Here is a 27,619-nt window from a genome sequence, read left to right as displayed (position 1 = left end):
CCCGCCCATGCCCCGCCTTCGCTAATCTACTGACACGCCCCCTTGAACTTTTGCCGGCGAAGCAACAGGAAAGCGGTGATGCTGTCAAAAATGCCGCTTTCAATTATACCGATTTCGCCGCTTTTAAGAAATCGCCGGCCATCTCCTGATTTGTGTCGGAAGATGGCCGGCGATCACTTTCGATTATAAGCTGGATAGTTAACTTTGACGTTGTGGCTTAGTGTCAGAGAAAATTGACATTTTAATTTAATTTAATTTGGCATTTATAATCCACTTGACCATCAACTTCTTTGCAGAGTACAATAAACTGTAATTCGACATTTAACCATCAGATATCCAGAGAACCTTACTAGTACAATGAACATCATTACAATCAAAACCAAAATTTGAATATGTCAATAGTTAAAACATTTCAGGCCCTAAATCATGCAGAAGGAAACAGAGGATCAGTCTAAACAACTGTGGAGAAATAATCTGTGGGTTCTGTGATCTCATCTTGAGTATTAAGTTCAATTCTGGTCGCTGTATCTCAAAAAATATATAATGGAGTTAGAAAAGGTTCAAAGAAGAGCGACCAGAATGATAGAAGGGATGAAACTGCTCCCATATGAGGAAGGGCTAAAGAGGTTAGGGCTCTTCAACTTGGAAAAGAGACAGCTCAGGGGGGATATGATTGAGTACAAAATCCTGTGTGGAGAGGTAGAGGTGAATTGATTTTTTCACTCATTCAAAAAGTACAAAGACCAGGGGACACTCAATGAAATTGCATAGAAATACTTTTAAAACAAATAGGAGGAAATATTTTTCACTCAAAGAATAGTTAAGCTCTGGAACTCATTGTTGGAGGATGTGGTAACGGAATTTAGTGTATCTGGGTTTAAAAAAAGGTTTAGACAAGTTCCTGGAGGAAAAGTCCATAGTCTGTTATTGAGATGGTCATAGGGGAAGACATTGCTTGCCCTGGGACTGGTAGCATGGAATGGTGCTATTAATTGGGTTTCTACCAGGTACTTGTGACCTGGGTTGGCCACTGCTGGAAGCAGGATACTGGGCTAAATGGACCACTGGCTATTCTTATATTTTTATCCAGGAGGGTGCTGAAGGAACTGATACTATTAAGTTTTTGGAACATTTTCTGCCACGTTGCTGGACTTGAGGCCTGAGAAGCCATTTCAAAATGAGTAGGCACACAGAAATACATCATCAATATCAGCTATTACTTGCTACTTGCAGCCATTTGCGATCAGAGTGCTGCACAACTCTCAAGTACTGAATCCAAAATAATACCTAAATAGCGGAATTGTGTCACAGGAGGAATAGAAGTACCAAAGACAATTAGCAGGGAAGATGGTGGTGGAAGATTCCCTGAAAACCAGCAGGCACCGTTTTTTATTTGTTTAATATTAATTTGTGTTCAAGTAGTCATGCTGATATCAGGTCGAGACACCGCTGGAGGGGGTGCAGGGGGGCAATAGAAGATGAATAAGTGGCGGTAGAATAAAGAAGTATGTTATCGTCACAGAAATAAGTAGATATACCAATGGATTGAATTAATGCTGCTAAAGGGCTTAAGAAAAGATTAAATAATAGAGGAGAAAGAATTGAACCTTGGGGTATGCCACACAATAGAGTCTGTGTAGTAGAGCTTGATGATTGTGTATGCCTTGAAAAGAGCAATTTGACAAAAAAAGAAACAAACCAAGAATAAACAGTACTGGAAATCCCCAAACATGATAAATATGTGAGTATAGAGAGTGATCAGTGAGGTCGAAGGCAACCGAGAGACCTAGTGAGACTGCCAAAACTGTTTTATGTTTTCCAAAGTATGAATGCAGTTCGCTAAGAAGGGCAGTAACAACTGTTTCTGTACTAAAATAGGGACTGAAACCAGACTGTTGGGGTGCAGTACATTGATGTTATTGGAACACAGCTTTTTCTAAGACTTTTAACATAAATCATAAATTATAAATGGGACGATAGTGGTTAGGAATTGCAGGATCAAGTGTGGCTTTTTAAAGAAGTGGTTGAACAGCAGCCATTTTCCAAGGATCAGGGAATTGCCCACTAGTAAGGCTAAAGTTAATAATAGATAGTAATACCGGAAGCAGGCCAAGTTCAGGGGTTGTGAGCCAGGACGGGGAGTAGGGGTTTTATTCCACAAAAACATTTGATGATCCTGATGAGCTGCAGAAGTACCTAGATTCAGTGATTAATTCTTGTGGATAGAGGATTTAAAGTGGTCTGTGTTAGAACAACTCCAGTGTTTGTGAGTGTGTGGGTGTGATCATTAATGTGTGTTACAGTGTTTGCTAAAGAGATATGAGACTGGCAGGATGAGTAGAATTGAAAGAATGTAGCTTTGTGTGACAGGAGGACTGGTGAGTTGGCGGTTAATTTGTGTGCTTGTTCATTTTGACTCTAGGGGTTTAAAGTAACTTTGCAATTTCAACGGGGAGAATGAATGGTTCACCAGCACTTGGGAGAGTGAGCGCTTGGTTCTGTGCTAATTATTATGGGTTTCTTTAGACCGGTTGCTAGGGGAGGGGTGGGGTTTAGGGGGTTTCTGGGTCACACCTGTACTACTTGTAATGTTTTGGGAAACTGGCTCGGGACTGCATGCATCTTGCAAATAAGGCTGGGTTTCAGTATTAATGTTTAGTAGGATTATGCTTGCTATTTAGTATGCAGTAAGCAACACTTAATGTTAAAGGTTTAAATAACCCGCTTAAGAGGAAAAAGTTGCTCATTTATATTGGACAATTCGATGTGGACATTGAACCACTTCAAGAAACTCATCTGTCAGAGCAGGACAATAAAAGATTGGTGGATAGTAATTTTGAGACTATTGCATTTTCACTAGCAGTGGACATATGTAATTTTGATTAAGAAAAACACTTTAGTGAAGGGAAGTCTTGCCTCACCAATCTAATGCATTTTTTTGAGGGGGTAAGCAAACATGTGGACAATGGGGAGCCGGTTGATATTGTATATCTGGATTTTCAGAAGGCGTTTGACAAAGTGCCGCACGAAAGACTCCTGAAGAAATTGCAGAGTCATGGAATCGGAGGTAGGGTATTATTATGGATTAAGAACTGGTTGAAAGATAGGAAGCAGAGAGTAGGATTGCGTGGCCAGTATTCTCAGTGGAGGAGGGTAGTTAGTGGGGTCCCGCAGGGGTCTGTGCTGGGTCCGTTGCTTTTTAATGTATTTATAAATGACCTAGAGATGGGAATAACTAGTGAGGTAATTAAATTCGCCGATGACACAAAATTATTCAGGGTCGTCAAGTCGCAGGAGGAATGTGAACGATTACAGGAGGACCTTGCGAGACTGGGAGAATGGGCGTGCAAGTGGCAGATGAAGTTCAATGTTGACAAGTGCAAAGTGATGCATGTGGGTAAGAGGAACCCGAATTATAGCTACGTCTTGCAAGGTTCCACGTTAGGAGTTACGGATCAAGAAAGGGATCTGGGTGTCGTCGTCGATGATACGCTGAAACCTTCTGCTCAGTGTGCTGCTGCGGCTAGGAAAGCGAATAGAATGTTGGGTGTTATTAGGAAGGGTATGGAGTCCAGGTGTGCGGATGTTATAATGCCGTTGTATCGCTCCATGGTGCGACCGCACCTGGAGTATTGTGTTCAGTACTGGTCTCCGTATCTCAAAAAAGATATAGTAGAATTGGAAAAGGTACAGCGAAGGGCGACGAAAATGATAGTGGGGATGGGACGACTTTCCTATGAAGAGAGGCTGAGAAGGCTAGGGCTTTTCAGCTTGGAGAAGAGACGGCTGAGGGGAGATATGATAGAAGTGTATAAAATAATGAGTGGAATGGATCGGGTGGATGTGAAGCGACTGTTCACGCTATCCAAAAATACTAGGACTAGAGGGCATGAGTTGAAGCTACAGTGTGGTAAATTTAAAACGAATCCGAGAAAATTTTTCTTCACCCAACGTGTAATTAGACTCTGGAATTCATTGCCGGAGAACGTGGTACGGGCGGTTAGCTTGACGGAGTTTAAAAAGGGGTTAGATAGATTCCTAAAGGACAAGTCCATAGACCGCTATTAAATGGACTTGGAAAAATTCCGCATTTTTAGGTATAACTTGTCTGGAATGTTTTTACGTTTGGGGAGCGTGCCAGGTGCCCTTGACCTGGATTGGCCACTGTCGGTGACAGGATGCTGGGCTAGATGGACCTTTGGTCTTTCCCAGTATGGCACTACTTATGTACTTATGTACTGCAGTATGAGATAGTATTTCAAGCATCAGCTCAGGAAGGATGGTGGATAGCAGTGCATGTAAAATTAGGAGAAGTGATATTCTTTGTTAATTAATATTTATACGCCTAGTGTGGAGGATTTGCCTGCCTTTTTTTTCAAAGTACAGTCTCGATTATGTCCTTCGCTAATCCGACCATCTGGCATATCTGACAGAACCCGTCCTCCGGTGATGTCATTGCATTGCCGTTAAGAAGAGCACAGATTCTCTTCCTGTTTTCCAGCTTCACACGCTGCATGGAAGCCATCTTTCAGCTGAGACCATGCTTCTCTGAGTTAAGAAGCATGTGGCTTCTCTTCCTGTTTGTAATTTGAGCCAATGCTTTTATGCATTCATTTTTGCATCTGGGACCCCACTTTTGTAGCAAGGGAACCGTATTTTGATTTGAGTTTTTTGAGACCATGGTTCTTTGCAAGCTGAGACTTTGCTTTTATAACATTACAGCATGACAGCAATTTTTGGACCTGGATCCCTGCTTTTGTGGCAAGGAATCCATTGAAAAAAGTTTTAAGCTGTGACCTTGCTTTTATAAAATTATAGTATGGCAGTAATTATTGGTCCTAGGACCCCGCTTTTGAGCTGGAGGGAACAACTGAAAAAGATTTGTGCTGAGACCTTGTTTTATAGCACGGCATCAATTTTTGGCCAGTAGAAAGAAGAAAAAAGTTTTTTTGTTTTTTTGTTTATAGAGCAGAAACCTTTGCAGAAAGGAAATGCTAAAGAAAGTGAACATTAAAGATGTTTTGAGCCGAGACCTGCCAGGGAGCTTTCCTGCCAGGGAGCCATTTTTGAGCAGAGACCATGCTTTGCAGAAATGTTTGGACCTGTGGTATGTGACCCAAGAGCCTGCTTTTCCTGTGTTGGAGTAGGTACAAAGAAGGCCTGGAAGAGGCATAAATAAGACCTACAATATTCTTTGCACAGAATTTGTCTACATGTTTGGACATAGAAAATTGAAGGATTTTTTCTTTCTGAATCATGAACAGCTTGCTGGAATAGCAATTCACTCCCCAACCTTTCTCCCTCCTCTTGCATAAGTCAGGTGAATTGTAAACCTGATTTACCCACAATTTCTCCCATTAAGTGTGAATGGCCTAAGGGAATTCCAGAGACAGAGTTTCTTTCCCATGTCCTTTGAGGTAAGGCCACTTCAAAGACTCTTTTTGTTGTAACTGTAAGAGGACATAACACATAACACTTGCAGAAGACATCTTTCTGTCTAACACCAAAGATCCATACTGTATTTCACAAAGGAGAGGCAGATCGAACTCCTTTAAGAAAAGGATCTCTGGAGCCAAATGGCAATAGTTTTATGACAGGCAACAATAGTTCTCTTTGAACACAAAGAAAACCCATGTTATGATATCAATATAGGATCTGAGCAGGCAAGAGAGAAATCTAACACCTATCTGTAGGGAAGCAGTTTTGGTCTTTAGAATAAGAATGACTTGGGCTATCAGAAGCTTTGGAAAACATGACCTCCAAAAGGAAAGTAATTAACTCTTGCCTCCTCTTCTTAGAATTAGAATAATAAATAAGAATAAAGGAAAATATACTAAAACAAAAAGATCAAAAGACCTGAAATATATTCTTTTGAAGGTATGACCAGAAGAGAGGTAATAATCTAAAAACACCCTGTCACTTCATGACAATAGACCAAAATGTAACTTCTAAAAGAAATGTAAACATATGCCACGCACATCCTTTGTCATAAAGATCCTGACTGTATCCTGACTGTATTTACAAGATGCTAATTAAGGAGGGAAAAGTCCCTCCCTCCCTCTTGCTCTTTTGTACTGTAAGAGAAAGAAAGTTCTATATATTATGTCTTTTGCCAGATAAGAAGTTGGTCAGTGTATTGTGCAATCTGCCCCATGCCAGGGGTCGAGAGCCTGACCTTACCATTTCCATTGTCATTTCATGTTTTTCTCCTCTTTTCTATACTAGACTATACTTGGCTATTTTCTTATTTTTTTTATCCTAATCTCTGGATAATTAAATAAACCAGTGTTAACCCCAAGAAGCGCTTCTTTGGTCTCTTTTTGTCTTTGTTGCAGTCTAAATAGTACTACCAGCAGTCTGGTTCTTAAGGTACCGGTTGAGGGGATTGTATTGTGTGAGTAGTGCCCAGCCGTGATTGGAGACTCTGGAGGCGTGGCACGAAAGGCACAAACAAGTGGTGTTTTCTGCCCGGTTCTTCCGTTCCGTGTGGACCTTCGACCGCCCGGCGTCGCTGGACCAGAGTCGGCAGTCTGCTAACAAGTGCATGTGTTGCAACGGCTAATATCCAGTGAGTGGGCCTCGACAGGCAACCGACCAAAGGAAAAGTGTTTGGACCTTAAGGAACGTATTCGTCCTGCGAGGCGCAACCGGATAGGCGATAGGCAAACGGTGAGAGGTGAGAAGACAGCGTGGTAAGTACGTCATCCATTTTGTGGGGATTGTTTTTTGTATTCTTTTATTTGTGCTCTCTTGCTCTCTCTCTCTCTCTTCATTCTAAGGCTAGACTAGAATCTGTTTAGTTGTAGTTATGCAGACTGCATTAGAGCTGGTCTCTTTGGCAGTCCCGGCTTGCAGAAACGAAATTCTAAAGTACCACCAGAAATGGGTTAATGGAACTAAAAACCTGAGCATCATGTGGCTTCAGTCAGGAAGTTTTGACAAAGAGATTTTAAAAGCTTTAAGGTTGTGGATAGAATGTACTAAGACAAAAAAAATGTAGTTGGGAGAGACATTTAAATTTGTGGAGACTATGGGATAATATGGCAAACAGTGGTTATGATCAGGCAGTCCAAACCCCTCCACCCTATGCGGCAGTCTCCAAGCAATGTATGGTAGGAGAAGGGACTGTAACACAGCTCACTGATTCTAAACATCCAGATCAGCTGCAGCCGCCTATATGGCCTACGGCTACTGGTTATAGTGCACCTATTCCCTCAGCCCCAGCTATGGATAGGTCTGAAAAAGAACTACCGGCACAGCCTAAAGCACTGCCGGACACACAGCCATCTATAGGACAGACAGGGCCGGCTCCCACTGTGGCTCCTGTACCCACAACGTCAAGTGGGTCAGCTCAGTGTGATCCCATTCCCCCTGAAAGAACAGTGAAGCAGGTGTCTATTGAATATCCTAACACAGACGAGGGTGATAGTGTGTGGACTAGGGCATGTGGATTCCTGAATCTTACCGGATTACAGGGATCTTTAATAATGGATGAATATATAGAACAGTGGATAAAAGAGGGAGGATTGGAGAATGAAATTAGAAAAAATTATAAAGGTAAATGATAAGGAAGATGGGAGTGGAGAAGAAGAAGGACAGGAGGATGCTGGAATAGAACAGACTGATAGTCAGAAACCAGGAAGTAGTAAAGTGAAACAGATAAAGGTACCTGCAAATAATACCCGGGGCAAACAGAATTCAGACAAGCAGGGAAAAATAATGGTAGCAATTAAGCACCCACATGAGCCAGCTTCGCTGAAATCAATGAATCCTTTACTAAGGACTAATAATTTGGATAGAACTGGAGCTCCTGTGCTAAAGTATGTCCCATGGTCCTTTATGGACCTAGAAAATGTATGCAGGTCCTTACCTCCTCTGGAGAAAGGAGCTTCAGCATTTATAGCTAAATTTGAGCAGATCACATCTGGCCACACGGTAGCTGTCGGCGATGTGAAAGCACTACCAGCCAGGTTGGTAGGAGGTAATACCGATGAGATTTTTAGAATGGCAGGGTTTCCAGGGGTGACATTACAAAGCAATGATAGTGATGGTGCTGAATTTGGCCTCATGCGTAATAAGCTTTGGGAAGCTCTGAGACAGCGATATAGGGACACCCGCAATTTTAGTAATGTATCTACCAGGGTGATGGCACCGGGGGAAGATATTCATCAATATGTAAAAACACTACAGGATTTGTGGCAATCAGAAATAGGTCAGCCTTGGGATTATAGAAATTCCCATGTTTTATTTTACCACATCCTGAAGAAAGGGCTCCCTGTAGATGTGCAGAAAGCTCTGGACGGGGTAGTAGCTATAGAACATAAGTCTTGGGCCGAGATTATGTCTCATATTGTACATTTTATGCAGAGAACACAGCAGCAGGCAGATAAAAAGGCTAATAAGGAAAAGGGGTTAGAACACAAATTTCTCTCTACCCAAATAGAGCAGGCTGAAACACAGCTAGCCTTGATTAGTCCTTCAGGAATGGGGGTAGGGCAGAGGCAAAGTCAGCAAGGTACAGCGAGGACAGACTACACACAGAGACCAGATTTCTCACAGCCCCAGTGTTGGAGTTGTGGACAGATAGGACACTTAAGCAGAGATTGCAGGGCCAGGGGACAGCGAAATACAGGACCAGTCCCCAGATATCAGGCACGGGGGGGGGGGGGGGGGAAATTTCCGACCTACATGGAATCACAGAGAAGGTCCAGGCCCCCAGTGACTAGCTCAGCAGCAAGTTCTGAGGACAGAGATTGGGCTAGAAGATCCTGTTGTGGAGGGTAAACTAGCTACTGTGCCAGTCCAATTTTTGATTGACACAGGGGCTACAATATCCACCATAGGCTCGGGTCAAAGCATATGCCCATTTTCCCTCTCCTCAGAAACTACCAGCATGATAGGATTCTCTGGACAGTCCCAAGAATTAAGATATACAGTGCCTTTGAATTTAGAATTGGGTGAGGAACAAATAGAGGCAAGGTTCTTGTATGCCCCAGATTCTCCCATTAACTTACTGAGGAGAGATTTATTGACCAAATTGGGAGTACAGATACACTGTAGAGCGGAACCCTTAAAAAGATTTCAGGGATACATGTCTACAGCGCCAGTACTTAGATGGGAACCAGAGGCAGGGCTAATTGAAATAATAACACAGACTATTGCCAGTAAGTGGGATTTTGAAGAATTGGGTCTGATTCCCTGTAGGACAGGTGCCATGCGACCCCTAGTGGGCGAAGAAATGTGTGCAGCCCTGAAACAAAAACATCTCACAGCCAGATATTGTCTGATGGGAGATGAAGGCATTTTTCTTTATGCTACCCCACAGGGAGAGCAGGAATCCTGGTGGGTGGGAGTAATAGGATGTCCAATGGGTACCTCTTCCAGGGGCCAGTGGGAAAAGATTCAGAAAGGGAAGCTAGATGATTACACTGCCTGGGAATGTCCACAGTGGAACCTTGTATGTAGCATTGTTTCCACTCCTTGCAATTTGGTAGTGGAAACAAGTGTGTGGGAGGAGGTTCCTTCCTCAGTTTGGGTAACTCCACAGCAACCATATGGGAGAGCCAAGTCAGTAGAGAGTGTCTCTATTTTTCTCAAGACAGATTGTGATGGTCCACGGATTAGACAATACACTCTTCTTTCTAGGCAAGCAATAGAAGGAATCAGGAAAGAAATAGGCACACTCATGCAGCATGGCATAATAGTTCCCATTAGCAGTGAGTACAATACTCCTCTGTGTCCAGTCCGAAAGCCTAATGGGAAGTGGAGAGTCGTGCAGGATTTACGCAAGCTTAATGAGGTAGTAAAAGCAGAATTCCCAGTAGTACCTGACCCTACTACTTTAGCAACACAGGGAATCCCAGAAGATCATACTCACTTTTCTGTTTTAGACCTCAGTAATGCTTTCTGGTGTATTGAAGTGAACGAACAAAATTGGGATTTGTTTGCTTTTACTTATGAGGGAGAACAGTATAGTTGGACTCGCTTGCCTCTGGGTTACTGTGAGAGTCCATCCATTTTTAATAAAGTTCTATCTGGACATTTAAAGCATGTGCAACAGCAATTGCCTCAGGCAGTGGGCTTATATCAGTATGTTGATAACATCCTGGTATCTGCCCCTGACCAACCGCAATGCACAACTGCCACTGTTCAGGTACTTAAAGCCTTAGATCATTTTGGGTATAAGCTAAATAAGTCAAAAGCTCAGTTGTGTCAGACAGAGGTGGTCTTTCTAGGAATCACGATTACAGCAGGGTCACGGCTAGTACATGAGAGCCGTATGGCAGACTTGAAAGCAGTGAGGGAGCCTAAGAATGTGTCAGATGTTAGGGCTCTTATGGGATTGTTGAATTTTTGCAGAGAATGGGTACCAGGGTATGCTACAGTCACTGAGCCCATTTGGAGGCTTCTGAGAGGTACTCAGCCAGGGGAAGGATCCAAACATATACAATGGGATACAGAGCAGAAACTAGCTCTTCACAATGTTCTGGATGTACTGGAAAAAGCTAAGCCACTTTTTCTCCAGTTGAAGGGCAGCCTTTGCAAGTATACATCTCAGCAGATGAAATTTCTATGCATGCAGTAGTCACACAGAAACAGGGAAAGTCTCAGAAACTGATTATGTTTTGGTCAAGCCCTTTAGGGACAATGGAGCTAGGATACTCCATGTGTTTGAAACAGCTGTGGGCTGCTGCAATGGCAGTGCAACACCTGAATGTTTTGTTTTTCCAGGTACAGATGGAATTATATGTTCCTCATTGTGTTAAAGTGATTTTGAAGCAATGCACAGGGCTGTTATCCAGTTCCAGACAGGCAACTGCCTTGTTTCTGCTCTCTCAACCCACAGTGACTTTGCACAGCACAGTGGATGCAGAAAATCCATCCATGGTGCTATCAGAAATTGGCATTTCAGGCCCAGAGTCTCACACATGTGAAAATAGGAATGTATGGTTAGCAGGAGAATCACCCATTCCAGGCAGCATAACTGTTTTTATTGATGGGTCTGCTTCTGGCCCACAAGATCAGCCACTGGCAGTGGGATATGCAGTTATTAGGGCCTATCAGGATTCCAGCCAGGGAGAATGGGAAAAGGTACAGGTAGGGTCTCTGGATCCATCTAAACACACGGCCCAATCAGTAGAGCTTTATGCCTGCAGTGGCACTGGGCTCATACACCCAGTCACCGCTGACAGTTTACACAGATTCTCAATATGTGCACCAGGCACTGACTAAAAATTTAGATGGGTGGTTAAGGAGAGGTATGCTCACAGGGCAAGGTACCCCTGTTTCACATCTATCCATCCTCTGTGACATAATTTGGTTGTTGCATATGAGACTGGAACAGCAGGTCCCAATAGCTGTAATTAAGTGCCAGGCACACACTGGAGACAATGACTGGATCTCTGTCATGAATGATATTTGTGATCATGAGGCCAAACTAGGTAGAGAACAGCCCTGGAAGGTAGATAGCAGGCCTCTTCAGTTAATTACTTTGCGCTCAGGCAAACAGTTTCAGCCATCCCAACCTATAGATCTCCTGAAAGAAATGCAAGCCCAAGCTCTCCAGATTGAGCTGAAGCACTGGGTAAGTGCGGGATGTAAGTCGCAGGATGGGATATGGTTTCACCCTTCAGGTAACCCTTGTATTTCTTTTCAAGCACTAACACTGATGTTAGGCCAAAAGCATTTGCCTCTACACCTCCCAGCATCCACCTTGGTAAGTGACATAAGGCGAGAATGGTGGGTGCCTAACTTGAAACAAGTTGTACAGAATTTCTTGTTTCTATGTGCAGTATGTCAGAAGGCCACCTCTCAGTCCAGGAAACAGGTATCGTCCCTTCCTGCAGTTCTCCCAAGAGCAGCAGGACATGCAGACTGCCTGTCAAGGTAAAAAGTATCTGCTGGTATGCGTATGCCCGTATTCTCAGTGGGTAGAGGCATATCCATGTTCCAGCGAATCTGCTAAAGTAGTGGCAAAATGTTTGTTTACTGAATTTTTTCCCAGATTTGGTTTTCCTTCTAGGATACACACCGATAATGGGAGACACTTCCGTAACTGTCTTTTACAGGAGTTAACCAAGAAGCTACACATCACGCACCACTGTGTATGCGTGTACAGGCCCCAGGCGAATGGCCTGGTGGAGCGCACCAACGGCATACTGAAAACAACCCTCAGGAAAATCCTGATGGAGATTTCAAATCTAACCTGGTTGCAAGCTTTACCCCTTGCACTTTTTTCCCTCAGAAACAGACATCTGAGGCAGTCAGGCTTGACACCTCACCAGATTATCACAGGTCGTGATATGCAGGGTCCCTGCACATCTCCTCCTGTCTCCTCTGCTGATGATTTGTCTCTTTATTTTTCTGCTTTGCAGGTAGCAAGGGATCTCATCCACTTGTGGAAATAAAATACCTCCACACACACCCCCTCCACAGAGCATGAAGGTGCACGCCCAGTTCTCAGATACTCAGCTGGTGACTTTAGAGGCATATTTTCAAAGCACTTTGGGAGGCTAAGTTCCATAGGTTTCTATGGAACTTTGGGAGGCTAAGTGCTTTGAAAATGAGCTTGATAGTCTACTTAAAGAGTCAGTGTCCAGCATCGTGGGCGGAGCCAAGATACAAAGGCCCTTTCCAGATCACAGCTTCTACACCCTTTGCAGTGCAGATTCAGAACTCAGACACCTGGCATCATATTTCTACAGTGAAACCTGCACCTTACTCATCCTAAGTTTTGAACATTTACCCTGAATATTATCCAAAGACTGATAAAAGACTTTTATTCAAGAGACTCTTTTTTTTTAATATAGACTAACAATAGGTTTCAAAAGGTTTATATTCTGAATGTTATAACATACACTGTAGTTATGTGAGTCCTGTCACTTATCAACAGTTTTAGTGAACACAGGCAGGGTGTAATATTTCTTTCCCATTCTGCATAGAACAGGCCTCTCCCTCTCTGAAGTATATACTACTTTTACCTGAGTGATATCTTTGTCCCGCTGGCTTTCCCTACCTGTCTCTCAGCCCCACATGCTACCCCTGGATATCTGGCTAGATTATTTGCTTTTATTATTGTGTTGTCTCTAAAAAAAAAAAATATTATATATATATATATATATATATATATATATTTCTATCTATCTATCTATATACCTTCTACCCTGTCATGCATCCTCACTTGTGTCTCCACTTTCTTGTTATCTCCTCTTTCTGTCTCTTTGCTTTTGCTGTGCCTCCTTTTTCTCCCCACCTGTTGGAAAATAATCTTTTTGTTCAATACTTAGCCAGCTCTGCTAGTCTATCAGGTCTTTCTAACTGTGTGGTGTGTATTCCTATTGTACCTAGCTCTGGCCTAGCCCCTGTACGCAAGGCCATTCCCCTTTCCCCTAGTCAGATCACTGGCAACCTGACTTGCTTTCCCCCTAGCGATACTTCACCTACTCATGCTCAGTGTCAAGATAGTGAGATAGGTGAGCATGTCCAATTGTGGTCTTCATTTAATCTGTCCTTTCAGCTTCCTTCCCTGTATTGTTTGATCCAAGTACACCCATTCCCTTCTGTTTCACTATTAATGGTTCAGGTCCAGCTTTAGGTAATGCTGATACTTCTGTCTGTATGATGCATCTTCTTCCTGATGGTTCATGGCAGTCCCAGCCATCACTCAATCACTCTGCTTTCTTTTCCAGTTACCTAGACCCCCTCACTGCACGCTAGGCAGCCTCTAATATGCGCAATGCCCGCACTGGTAATCCGTGGCCTTTCTATGGTCTCTACACCCTATTCTGTAGACGCTGGAACGAATGCACCCCCATGGCACTATCTATGCAAATAATGCACAGGCTAGGTTCTGATGTCCACCTTCCCTTCCCAGACGGATTGGAAGCTTTAGTGGGTCATTATTGGGTTTGTGGTTCTTGGGCTTATCAGGCCTTGCCTCCTAAATGGAAAGGTACCTGTTATCTGGCCCAACTCCTTCCATTTGCGCAGGTATATTCCTTCAGCTATACCTTCCCATGAAGATAGGGAAGAAGCCTTAACCCTTGCACTAGAGTATGTGAACTCTACCTCCCCACTGTCCAAACAGGTTCACGATGCACTTTCTTCTACTGCCTGGTTACCATTTGGACCCGCCGCACTTGCGGCTGAATACGGTGTAACTATTAGACATTTGCAGGCCATAGTAGAGATCACGGCACAGCATCAGGGTAAGGCCCTTATGACACTACAGAGTCAAATTGATGACATCATTCAATATGTCACTGACACACATTTTGCAGTTGACTTACTTCTTGCACACACAGGGGGCGTGTGTGGCATAATTAATTCTTCCTCATGTTGTACCTATTTAAATTCTAAGTCTGAAATTGTAGTGAATGCGGTCCAGGACATGTTAACTATCACTGACATAGATGCAAGCAATTACAAAGGTCTATTAGACATGTCCGGTTGGGATACTTTCACCTCATGGTTCCCTAGTTTAGGTTCCCATTTAAGATCTCTCTTTATTGATTTATTGTGCATTATTGTTGTTGTAATTATATCTTGCTGCTTATTAGGATGCATTACCCCCTGCTTGAGAAAAGTATGCATTCCACCTAGAATTCTGTTCATGTCTGCAGATTATGCTCCAAGAAGTTCCTATACTACTACACTGACTACAGACCCAGATACATTGAATTCTTCTACAGGTGTTTAATTAATTTTTTTTCCTCTTATAGTGACATTTTTCTCTTTGAAGTGCCTATTTTTTAAATAGCTACAGACATGGACCCTGCATCCTGAGGGTTCCCTTTGAGCCTGGCCACTGAAGTATGAGACAGTAAATATTATTGTAGAGGGAGTAGGTACAAAGAAGGCCTGAAAGAGGCATAAATAAGACCTACAATATTCTTTGCACAGAATTTGTCTACATGTTTGGACAGAGAAAATTGAAGGATTTTTTCTTTCTGAATCATGAACAGCTTGCTGGAATAGCAATTCACTCCCCAACCTTTCTCCCTCCTCTTGCATAAGTCAGGTGAATTGTAAACCTGATTTACCCACAATTTCTCCCATTAAGTGTGAATGGCCTAAGGGAATTCCAGAGACAGAGTTTCTTTCCCATGTCCTTTGAGGTAAGGCCACTTCAAAGACTCTTTTTGTTGTAACTGTAAGAGGACATAACACATAACACTTGCAGAAGACATCTTTCTGTCTAACACCAAAGATCCATACTGTATTTCACAAAGGAGAGGCAGATCGAACTCCTTTAAGAAAAGGATCTCTGGAGCCAAATGGCAATAGTTTTATGACAGGCAACAATAGTTCTCTTTGAACACAAAGAAAACCCATGTTATGATATCAATATAGGATCTGAGCAGGCAAGAGAGAAATCTAACACCTATCTGTAGAGAAGCAGTTTTGGTCTTTAGAATAAGAATGACTTGGGCTATCAGAAGCTTTGGAAAACATGACCTCCAAAAGGAAAGTAATTAACTCTTGCCTCCTCTTCTTAGAATTAGAATAATAAATAAGAATAAAGGAAAATATACTAAAACAAAAAGATCAAAAGACCTGAAATATATTCTTTTGAAGGTATGACCAGAAGAGAGGTAATAATCTAAAAACACCCTGTCACTTCATGACAATAGACCAAAATGTAACTTCTAAAAGAAATGTAAACATATGCCATGCACATCCTTTGTCATAAAGATCCTGACTGTATCCTGACTGTATTTACAAGATGCTAATTAAGGAGGGAAAAGTCCCTCCCTCCCTCTTGCTCTTTTGTACTGTAAGAGAAAGAAAGTTCTATATATTATGTCTTTTGCCAGATAAGAAGTTGGTCAGTGTATAGTGCAATCTGCCCCATGCCAGGGGATCAAGAGCCTGACCTGACCATTTCCATTGTCATTTCATGTTTTTCTCTTCTTTTCTATACTAGACTATACTTGGCTATTTTCTTATTTTTTTATCCTAATCTCTAGATAATTAAATAAACCAGTGTTAACCCCAAGAAGCGCTTCTTTGGTCTCTTTTTGTCTTTGTTGCAGTCTAAATAGTACTACCAGCAGTCTGGTTCTTAAGGTACCGGTTGAGGGGATTGTATTGTGTGAGTAGTGCCCAGCCGTGATTGGAGACTCTGGAGGCGTGGCACGAAAGGCACAAACATCTGCCATGGATCCATTTTTGATCTGAGGCCATGCTTTTGCAGAAATAGAATCATGGTAGGATTCTTGTGCACAATGGGTTTTATGCAGTACCGTATGTACACCTACTGCATTCCTGTTTGTTCATTTACATTGACAGCACTTTATTTATTTTTGCTCTCAGTCTTAGATCCGGAGGGTTTCCAGTTAGAGTTCTGCATTCTAGAGACATAGGACTCTGCTTAGTTCTACTGTCTTGATTTCTGCCTCATACGGTACTGTTATTGCCTGGAGAAGACAACTCGAGTGAGGCAGAACATGCAGTGATCTTGAGAAATGGGGCTCTTCTTGGTCCTGTATTTCTGTATATACAGTTAATAAATGTGGTTTCCTTTGCTCAGTTCTGTACCTGTACAGTACTGTATTTCTGTTCACATTGCCTGCTGTACAATTGCTGTAACTGTGTATAGTTTTCTATATTTGTGCTCATATTGCCTGCTGTATATTTAGTTTTCATTTTTTTGTTGCTGATTAGTGTTAACAAACAATATTATAATTAAAGATACCCTACACCTGTTCTTCATGTATAAAGTATGTTTTCCGTGCATTGTTTGAGGGGATTCCATTGTTTTCCTTATTATCCGACTTTTCACTTATCTGACACCGGGACAGTCCTACTTACATCAGATAATCAAGACTTTACTGTCTAGCAAATTTGCTGTGAGCAGAGGGCTCTTCTTATTTGGTTGGGGGAGGAGGGAATTTTAACTTGGTCCAGGAGATATGTTTGAATAGGCAATCAACACGTCTCTGGCAGCAAAGTCCAATAAGATCATGGATTCAATGAAGATGTAACTGGGATTAGTGGATCTGTGGCAGATCCAACATCTGTGTGAGAGAGCATACTTTTTATTCCCCAGTGTATAAGTCTTATTCCAATATAGATTTTTTCTTAATTTCAAAAACTTTGTTGCCTTTTGTGTTGGATGCCAAGCTGCATAACATACTCTTTTCAGATCATGCAGCAGAATCCCTACATAGTGAGGGTGTTCTGTCTCAGCTGCCTAGACCCATTTAGAGGTTGCTGCAGGATGCTGATTCATGATATTGTTACAGCAGTTATAAGAGACTACATTTCCCACTATGTGTTTATTGACAATTTGCCTGCAGGATGGTAGGATGCTTATAAGGCAACTATTCAGGGTGTCAATTTTGTGGCTAAAAGGACTAAGGAGATAAGGAGGGAGAGTGCTAGATTGGAGGGGGAAATGCAGATGTCTAGCTGCATTTAGTGTAGATATGTATCTTGAATTGCAGTGTGTGAAGTATGCTTATAACTCATTAATAAACGAGGAGGCTGGGCAACAGTTTTTTACACAGAGATCCTTGTATTATGCAGTGAACAATAAGGCAGGGCATCTGAAAGGGCACAAGTGCAGGGCAACAGTTCTGTAGATTTAGATATAGCTTGTATGTTCCAGAAATTGTATACTTCTGAGACTAATTTTACAGAGACTGACTTTGAAGCTTTTGCAGGGAACTTGCTTCATCTAGTAATAACCCTATTTCAGAATGCTGTATTGGAGGGTTTGATAGGAACTGTTCTTCCTCTTGGAAAAACACGTCCCTGTAGAGTTTTATTATTTCAAGATCTGCTGGTGCCCTATTTAATGGATTATTTAAGCATTATTGACTGGAGGGGTAGAGGTGGGGTCTTTTTTGGTATTCCACATAGTTGTAATTCTCAAGCCCAGTTGGGATTATATGAGGTGGAAAATTTGGATTGCAAGATCTATACAAAGATTTTGTCTATGAGGCTGTCTACAGTTCTTCCCACGTTAGTGCACAAGGGATCAGAGTGGATTTATGCCGGGAAGGAAGATTTGGGATAATTTGTGTACTTTCTGTAATATACTGGTAGTTGTACCGAAGTAACCAGAGCCTTTTATTGCCTTGTCACTAGATGCTGAAAAGGCTTTTGACAGGATTGAGTGGAATTATTTATTTAGAGTGATGCAGTGGTTTGCAATAGGTCCTAATTTATTCATATGGTTCATCTTTTGTATTCAGCGCCTTGTGCAAATGTTTATGTGAATGATATATCTGACTTTTTTTCTCTTCAGGAGTACTAAACAAGGTTGTCCTTTATCTCCATTGTTGTTTAATATTGCTATAGCTCCTATTGCTCTACTCACCACTACTCACGTGCCCTGTACCCTTTTATCCCCACCTCTTTAATTCCCTTACGTCTTAGTTGTTCTGTCTGTTTGCCTGTCCTATTTAGATTGTGAGCTCTTTGAGCAGGGACTGTCTTTTCATGTATGGTGTACAGCGCTGCGTATGCCTTGTAGCGCTATAGAAGTGATAAGTAGTAGTAGTAGTAGTATTGCAATTGCTGTTAGAGCAGTGGAAAGTATTGTGGGTGTGCAATATGCAGGGATTACCTGAAAATTGTCAGTTTATGTGTATGATTTGTTTTATTTACATATTCAGCCTTTAACTAGTTTGTTAGCGCTGATAGAGTTTTCTGGAATTTCAGGTTATAAAATTAACTGGGGGAAGTCAATAGCTTTGCCCCTCAATTTGCATGTGCTTAGATGGCATTTGGAGGATTTCCTTTATTATGGGTGCCAAGTAAATTGAAGTGTCTGGGGGTCTGATAAGGTAACACAGCTAAAAGTTCTTTGGAGTACAATAGAGATGCTCTGGAGCATATTGTAGATGACATTTTATTAAAATGGCTGTCTTTGTAATTGTTGTAGTGGGGGAGATTGGATGTAGTTATAATGATCTTGGCATCATAGTTGAAATATATTTTGAGTGTGATACCTATTCCATATCCAGATTCCCTTTATAAGACTCTGGAGGTTAAGATTGCTCTATTTTTGTGGCTTGGTAAGCCTCCAAGAATAGCATTAAGAAAGTTAAAATTGTTAAAATCCAGAGGGGGAGTTAATTTGCCGGACTTTAAGTTTTATCATTATGCATATTTGGGGGCTGCTGCTACTGTCTGGTTTTCAGATTGAGTAAATTGATTTTTATAGAAGTAAATTGATTTTTTAGAAGTAAATCAGTTTTTTACTCGTTCCAAAAGTACAAAGACTAGAGGACACTCAAGGAAGTTACATGGAAATACTTTTAAAACAAAGAGGAAATATTTTTTTACTCAACAAATAGTTAAGCTCTGGAACTCTTTTTTGGAGGATGCGGTAACAGCAGTTAGTATATCTGGGTTTAAAAAAGTCCGTAGTCTGTTATAGGTGGACCATTGGTCTGACCCAGTATCCAGCTTATTTTCGAAAGAAAAGTCTGACACAAATCAGAAGATGGCCGGCCATCTCTCAAGACCGGCGAAATCGGCATAATCGAAAGCCGATTTTGGCCGGCCTCAACTGCAGTCCGTCGCGGAGCCGGCCAAACTTCAAGGGGGCGTGTCGTAAGGGTAGTGAAGGTGGGACCAGGGGTGTGCCAGGGCATGCTTAAGAGATGGGCGCCTTCAGCCAATAATGGAAAAAAGAAGGGCGTTCATGGCGAGAATTTGGTCCACTTTATTTGGTCCCTTTTTTTTTTTCAGGTCCAAGTCCCAAAAAAGTGCCCGAACTGACCAGATAACCACCGGAGGGAATCAGGGATGACCTCCACTGACTCCCCCTGTGGTCACTAACCCCTTCCCGCCCTCAAAAAAACAACTTTAAAAACTTTTTTTGCCAGGCTCAAATGTCATACCCAGCTCCCTGACAGCTGTATGCAGGTCCCTGGAGCAGTTTTTAGTGGGTGCAGTGCACTTCAGGCAGGCGAACCCAGGCCCATCCCCCCCTTCCTGTTACACTTGTGGTGGTAAATGGGAGACTTCCAACCCCCCCCCCCAAAACCCACTGTACCCACTGTACCCACATAAGGGCTATGGTAATGGTGTAGAGTTGTGGGGAGTGGGTTTTGGGGAGGATTTGGGGGGCTCAGCACCCAAAGTAAGGGAGCTATGCACCTGGGAGCTCCCTTACTTTGGGTGCTGAGTCCCCCAAATCCCCCCATATTTTTAGAAGTGCCCCCTAGGGTGCCCGGTTGGTGTCCTGGCATGTCAGGGGGACCAGTGCACTACAAATGCTGGCTTCTCCCAGGACCAAATGCCTTGGATTTAGCCGGGTTTGAGATGGCTGGCCTCAGTTTCCATTATCGGCAAAAACCGAGGCCAGCCATCTCTGACATTTGGCTAGCCCCAACCGTATTATCGAAACGAAAGATGGCCGGCCATCTCATTCGAAAATACGGTTGGCCCCACCCCTTCGTGGCGCCGTCCTCAGAGATGGGTACCCTTAGAGATGGCCGGCTCCTTTCGAAAATGCCCCTCTACGGCTCATATGATATGAAAATCAGAATATTTTTTGTATGGTGACTTCAATGGAGATATATCCTAGTTATAATCTGCACCAGTTATTGGGAGGAGGTTGGATTTTTTTGGATGCAGGTCCTTGAAACAAGTTATGTTTACAGTATTAACAATATTTCCTATTTGCATTTTTCACAGATGTATATATATATATTCAAATAAGATTGGTCAATATAGAATTTTCATTTTCAGTGTTTGTAAAAAAAAAAAGGTATTTATTATACACAACTTTTTCCTTTGTTGCACAAATTATCATTAAATCTGTTTATGTTAAGTTATTCAATTTTTGCCCTAAACAATACATTTATTTGAAAGGGGCAATTCTGTAAAGGGCGCTAAAATTTAGGTGCCCAAAATCTCCCAGGTAGTAAGGAAAGAGTTCTATTGGCTACATCATATTTGCTCCATTAGTAAATATTTAGATTTTCCCTTGCTTCACACATTTGTCCATGCATTCATAATAACCCAACTTGATTACTGTAACACTATTTACTGTGGTATTTCCTCCAGTCTTTTCTGTCATTTTCAATCCCTCCATAACTCTGCTGCTAGATTCTTTGTAATGCCAAATAATTTAGGTATAGGAGAAAGTGGGATGTTTGACCACGGAACACCAAAAACTGGATAGATTGATCTTAAAAACACTTGTTTATTGATGAAAAAAGACTCGACACAAACGTTGTGTTTCGGCCATTAGGCCTGCATCAGGAGTCTCGGTCGACGGAGAACAGCTGATACAAACGTTTAAATGTACGTGGTACGGTGATCCATATAGTAGGTCTGTTGCTCAGTCACCGGAGAACAGCTGATGCAAACGTTGAAAGACACGTGGTGTGCTGATCTATAAGGTGGGTCTTTAAAAAGACCTTTACGAAGAAACTTGCTCGTAGACAATTGGAATGCCAGCGTGAAGCAAAAAAGATCCAGTTTGGATGGATGGTCCCTTAAAAAACTAAAAGGGCGCCAAAACAAGCGGAATCTATCCAGTTTTTGGTGTTCCGTGGTCAAACATCCCACTTTCTCCATACCTGTTTTCTCCTGTGAGGCATTCGAGTTCTCCGCTCGGTTGCGGATTTGTTATGCCAAATAATTTAACCATATCACTCCACTTTTCATTCGCCTACTGGATGCCTGTTCAATATAGGTGCTGGTTTTTTAACGTCCTCTGTTTAACTCACAAGGCTCTTCATCTGGGTTCCCACATCTTATCTTTCATCTTCTATGATCCCTTATACCCCCTCCCATTCCTTGCACTCACTGGATGCACATCGCCTAGTTCTTCCTTCTCCAAAAATGGCCCATAATGAATCAACTTGTGTTTCTGCATTATTTTTCCTCTCCCCCTTTCTCTGGAATAATCTGCCTCCCTATATTAGGCCTGAGCTATCTTTTTTGAAATTCAAAACATTATTAAGAACCCATAAAAAAAACTAGCCTTTGGTCCATCTGCTGCTGTGATCTAGATGCACAACCATCAGTGGAGATAGGATTATGTGGTTATAGGCCCTTCTATTGTATGGCTGTGACTCCTCTTCTTTGAATGCTTCAGTATGACTGTACCATTTAGTTTTATATGTTAATTTTAGAATGCTTATGTCCCCATCTTTCCTATAATAATTGGCGTTCTTTTCCTTGCATCTAGCTTGTTTTAAAACTTGTTAACTGCTGTGTCCTGTGCGCAGCAAATGACTGGATATCAAATATTTTAATAAACATAGGGGTCCTTTTAGAAAGGCACGCTAGTGGTTTTAGGGCACGCTAAATGCTAGTGACACCCATAGAAATATATGTGCAACTCAAATGTAAGTAAGTGTAAGTAAATAAATAAATCTCTAGTCTTCGTCATAATAATATCACTTAATTTGATTCATGTGTATGATGTGTTTTGTCTTACAATTTTGACAGTCAATTGTGTGATGAACAAAATTGTAAAAATACATACCTAGATAGGATGACCCATGCACACTTCCCTTGTACCTTTGTTAATCTTGCACAATATTTACTGTCACAGTGATGTTTTTATTGTTTGTATATAAATTTGCATGTTTGGCATTGTTTTTTTAAACATGTATTATTATAGATTGACCTTTATTTGTGTTTTATTGATGGATGAATTATGTTTTAAAACATGATTTTCACATTATTATAAGCTATTATTTGTTTATAATTTTAATTTATTCTGGTTGACAGTTGTCATACCTGATGCAGCCTTATATAGGCAAAATATGGTCACGTCAGGCATTTTTGACCATTTGCTCCAATAAATTACATATGACTTTCTAATCTGGTTTGTGTGGTCTGCTCCATTTTTCTGCTGCAAGTACAGTTCCAGCCAGCAGGAGGCAGGTTCACACACACGCACATGCACATACAAACGCACACACCAGCAACATCAGAGTTCACCTGATCTACTGGTGCATGCATGTGGCAGGTTGGGACCTAACTTTTCACATACAGAGGAAGCTGAAGAAGCCTTGCTCTACTGCAGCTCTCACTCCTGAATCCAGCACAGGAACCAATTGGAGGAGGTGGCACTCCAGGTGCTGGGACTGAACCAAGCTCCTGCAAAAAGGACAGGTTTATTCTGACCCTAAATCCCATACTTCTCAAATTGACTGGTGTTAGGTGCTGGGACTGAACCAAGCTCCTGCAAAAAGGACAGGTTTATTCTGATCCCTAAATCCCATACTTCTCAAATTGACTGGCGTTAGGTGAGAAACCTACCTGATATTGTCTTAAATTTTTAAGGCTTGTTGCTTAATCAATTTAATTAGCACTGGGAAACCTCTCTTTCTGTCTGTCTTTCTTTCTTTCTGTTCCTGCCAAACTCTGATAGAGGGGAGGGGCATTTTTACATAGCTGACACTGCTATAATTATTGGCAATATCTAGATTTATTTAAAAGGAAAGTTATTAATATCTAGGGCAGTTTTAAAAAGTAAAATAATTTGTAAAGTCCTGGATCAGACACTACCATTTTGGTCCATTCAGCTAAAGAATTCCCTTGATAGCAGCACTTAGCTGACCCATTGGGACTTATAATCTCACCCACCCCAGGGTTGTTCACTCATTTATAGACAAACCAAACCTCATTAACTTTACTCCACAGTCATACACAGGCAGTCTTGCAGGCTGATACTCCAACATAGTACACCTGTTCATACCCATTTCAACCAATCAGGATGACTTTTATTCTCTGCAATAATTGTGCTGCTTTAGTTTCAAGGCCAATCATCTGGAAACTTAAAGCTTGTCCTATCTGTCTTCAGCTATCTACTTTAAAACAAGAGCTCTATAAAGTAATGCAAGAATTAGATGCAATTAAAGCAACTTATAGGACTGTGCAGAATCATAACTTCTCACCACTGCCTCAGAGAATAAAACCACAAAGGAACAGATGGTTCACAGTGGGCTCAGGCAGAATTCGTCATGTGACACAGAAGCATCCGCCCACACAAGTGTTGCCACTACAAAATTCTTTTGCTCCACTACAGCACTGTGATGTTCCTGAAACTAAAATTGAAGCAGAAGAAAAAGAAAAAGCAAGGAAGAGGGAACAAAAAGAGGAGAAGGTACCCAAAGAGAAAAGACACTCACAAATCACTAAACCCAAAACACATACTAGGAAATGTAGTTGGAAAGCAATGACCACAAATGCTCACAGTCTAAGCAATAAAATTTATGACCTTCAAGCCCTGATGTTGGAGACTGACTTGGACATAGTTGCAGTCACAGAGACATGGCTCAATGGTTCCCATGAATGGGATGTAAACATACCAGGCTATAATCTTTTTAGGAAGGATAGAGAGGGACGTAAAGGTGGAGGAGTAGCTCTGTATGTGAGAAATGATATCGCAGCGACTGAAATGACAGGGAACTGGGGAAAGGAAGAAGCGATATGGATCACCTTAACAAGAGAGGATAGAACCTTGGTCCACTTGGGTGTTGTCTACAGACCCCCGACACAATTGGAGGAACTGGATAAAGATCTGATCGCTGATATTCAAAAGTTGGGGAAGAAAAGAGAGGTGCTGTTGTTGGGAGATTTTAATCTGCCGGATGTAGATTGGAAGGTTCCTTCTGCGAAATCGGAAAGAAGTAGAGAGATTGTGGATGCTTTCCAAAGTGCTCTGCTCAGACAAATGGTGACGGAACCCACAAGGGAGGGAGCGACACTGGATCTGGTGCTCACGAATGGAGATAGTGTGTCAAATGTCCGAGTGGCTGCGCACCTGGGAAGCAGTGACCATCAAACGGTTTGTTTTGATATAACGGCGCATGTGGTTAGCGGCCACTCTAAACTCAAAGTCCTGGACTTCAAGCGAACTGACTTTAACAAAATGGGGGAATACCTGAGGAATGAGCTGATGGGCTGCGAGAACGCACAACATGTGGAAGGACAGTGGTCCAAGCTGAAAGAAGTAATAAACAGGGCCACAGACCTTTATGTAAGGAGAGTAAATAAAAGCAAGAGAAAAAGGAAACCGATATGGTTTTCAAAGCAAGTGGCTGAGAAAATAAAGGCTAAAGAGTTAGCGTTCCAGAAATACAAAAAATCTCAAGTAGAGGAACACGGGGAGGAATACCGGATGAAACTGAAAGAGGTACGTCTGGCGAAGGCGCAAGCGGAAGAACAAATGGCTAGAAATGTACAGAGGGGAGACAAAAACTTCTTCAGGTATATTAGTGAAAGGAGAAAGACTAAAAAGGGGATTGTGAGACTAAAAGATACAGCAAAACGCTATGTAGAAAATGATGAGGAAAAAGCCAATTTGCTAAATAGATACTTTTGCTCTGTTTTCACTGAAGAAAATCCTGGGGAAGGACCGAGAGGGACTGGCAAAAGTACACCTGAGAATGAAGTGGATAGAGCACCGTTCACGGAAAAGAGTGTGTATGAACAACTTGGAAAGCTAAAGGTGGACAAAGCCATGGGGCCGGACGGGATCCACCCCAGAATACTGAGGGAGCTCAGAGAGGTTCTGGCGGGTCCTCTTAAAGATTTGTTTAATAAATCCTTGGAGACGGGAGAGGTTCCGAGGGATTGGAGAACAGCGGAGGTGGTCCCTCTTCACAAAAGTGGTGATAGGGAAGAAGCTGGAAACTACAGGCTGGTAAGCCTCACTTCGGTTATTGGAAAAGTAATGGAAGCCATGCTGAAGGAAAGGATAGTGAATTTCCTGGAAGCCAATAAGTTGCAAGATCCGAGACAACATGGTTTCACCAAAGGGAAATCGTGCCAAACGATTCTCATTGAATTCTTTGACTGGGTGACAGGAGAATTAAATCAAGGACGTGCTATGGACGTCATCTACTTAGATTTCAGCAAGGCTTTTGACACGGTTCCCCACAGGAGGCTCTTGAATAAACTAGAAGGGCTGAAGATAGGACCCAAAGTGGTGAACTGGATTAGGAACTGGTTGACGGGCAGACGCCAGAGGGTGGTGGTAAATGGAGTTCGCTCGGAGGAGGGAAAGGTGAGTAGTGGAGTGCCTCAGGGATCGGTGCTGGGGCCCATTCTGTTCAATATATTTGTGTGTGACATTGCCGAAGGGTTACAAGGTAAAGTTTGCCTTTTTGTGGATGACACCAAGATTTCCAACAGAGTGGACACCCCGGAGGGAGTGGAAAACATGAAAAAAGATCTGAAGAAGCTGGAAGAATGGTCTAACATTTGGCAATTAAAATGCAATGCGAAGAAATGCAAAGTGATGCACTTAGGGAGTAGAAATCCAAGGGAGGCGTATGTGTTAGGTGGGGAGAGCCTGACAGACACGGACGGGGAGAGGGATCTTGGGGTGATAGAATCTGAGGACCTGAAAGCGATGAAACAGTGCGACAAGGCGGTGGCCGTAGCGAGAAGGTTGCTAGGTTGTATAGAGAGAGGTGTGACCAGCAGAAGAAAGGAGGTTTTAATGCCCCTGTATAAGACGTTGGTGAGGCCCCACCTGGAGTATTGTGTTCAGTTTTGGAGGCCGTACCTTGCGAAGGATGTTAAAAAAATGGAAGCGGTACAAACAAAAGCTACGAGGATGGTATGGGAGTTGCGTTCCAAGACGTATGAAGAGAGACTTGCTGACCTGAACATGTATACTCTGGAGGAAAGGAGGAACAGGGGTGATATGATACAGACGTTCAAATATTTGAAAGGTATTAATCCGCAAACGAATCTTTTCCAGAGATGGGAAGGCGGTAGAACGAGAGGACATGAAATGAGATTGAAGGGGGGCAGACTCAGGAAAGATGTCAGGAAGTATTTCTTCACGGAGAGGGTGGTGAACGCTTGGAATGCCCTCCCGCGGGAGGTGGTGGACATGAAAACAATAACGGAATTCAAGCATGCGTGGGATAGGCATAAAGGAATCCTGTGCAGAAGGAATGGATCCACAGAAGCTTAGCTGAAATTGGGTGGCGGGGGGAAGAGGGGTTGGTGGTTGAGAGGCTAGGATAGGGGAGGGCAGACTTATACGGGGTCTGTGCCAGAGCCGGTGATGGGAGGCGGGACTGGTGGTTGGGAGGCGGGAAATACTGCTGGACAGACTTATACGGTCTGTGCCCTGCAAAAGACAGGTACAAATCAAGGTAAGGTATACACATATGAGTTTATCGTGGGCAGACTAGATGGACCGTGCAGGTCTTTTTCTGCCGTCATCTACTATGTTACTGGTTGATGCATATCTGGCAGCAACATTCTTCACCTAGATCCAGCCCACACAAAATAGCCCGTGAATGGAATGACTAAAGACCCCGTACAGCTCACTTACCTATTGACCTTCAAGTGCACTCAATCTGCAGCCCCCCATTACCTCTCTACCCTCCTCTCCCCGTATGTTCCCACCCGTAACCTCCGCTCTCAGGACAAATCACTCCTATCTGTACCCTTCTCCACCATCGCTAACTCCAGACTCCGCCCCTTCTGCCTCGCACCACCTTATGCCTGGAACAGACTTCCCGAGCCCATACGCCATGCGCCCTCCCTGCCCATTTTCAAGTCCTTACTCAAAGCCCATCTCTTCTCCCTTGCTTTTGGCGCCTAACCACCTTCCCCATTCATGATACCTACACTGACTACATAGTTTGTTACCTTTAGATTGTAAGCTCTC

The sequence above is a fragment of the Microcaecilia unicolor genome, chromosome 10, assembly GCF_901765095.1.
Source record: "Microcaecilia unicolor chromosome 10, aMicUni1.1, whole genome shotgun sequence".
NCBI lineage: Eukaryota > Metazoa > Chordata > Amphibia > Gymnophiona > Siphonopidae > Microcaecilia > Microcaecilia unicolor.
The sequence above is the reverse complement of the archived record's forward strand: the minus strand, read 5'-3'. Positions refer to the sequence as shown.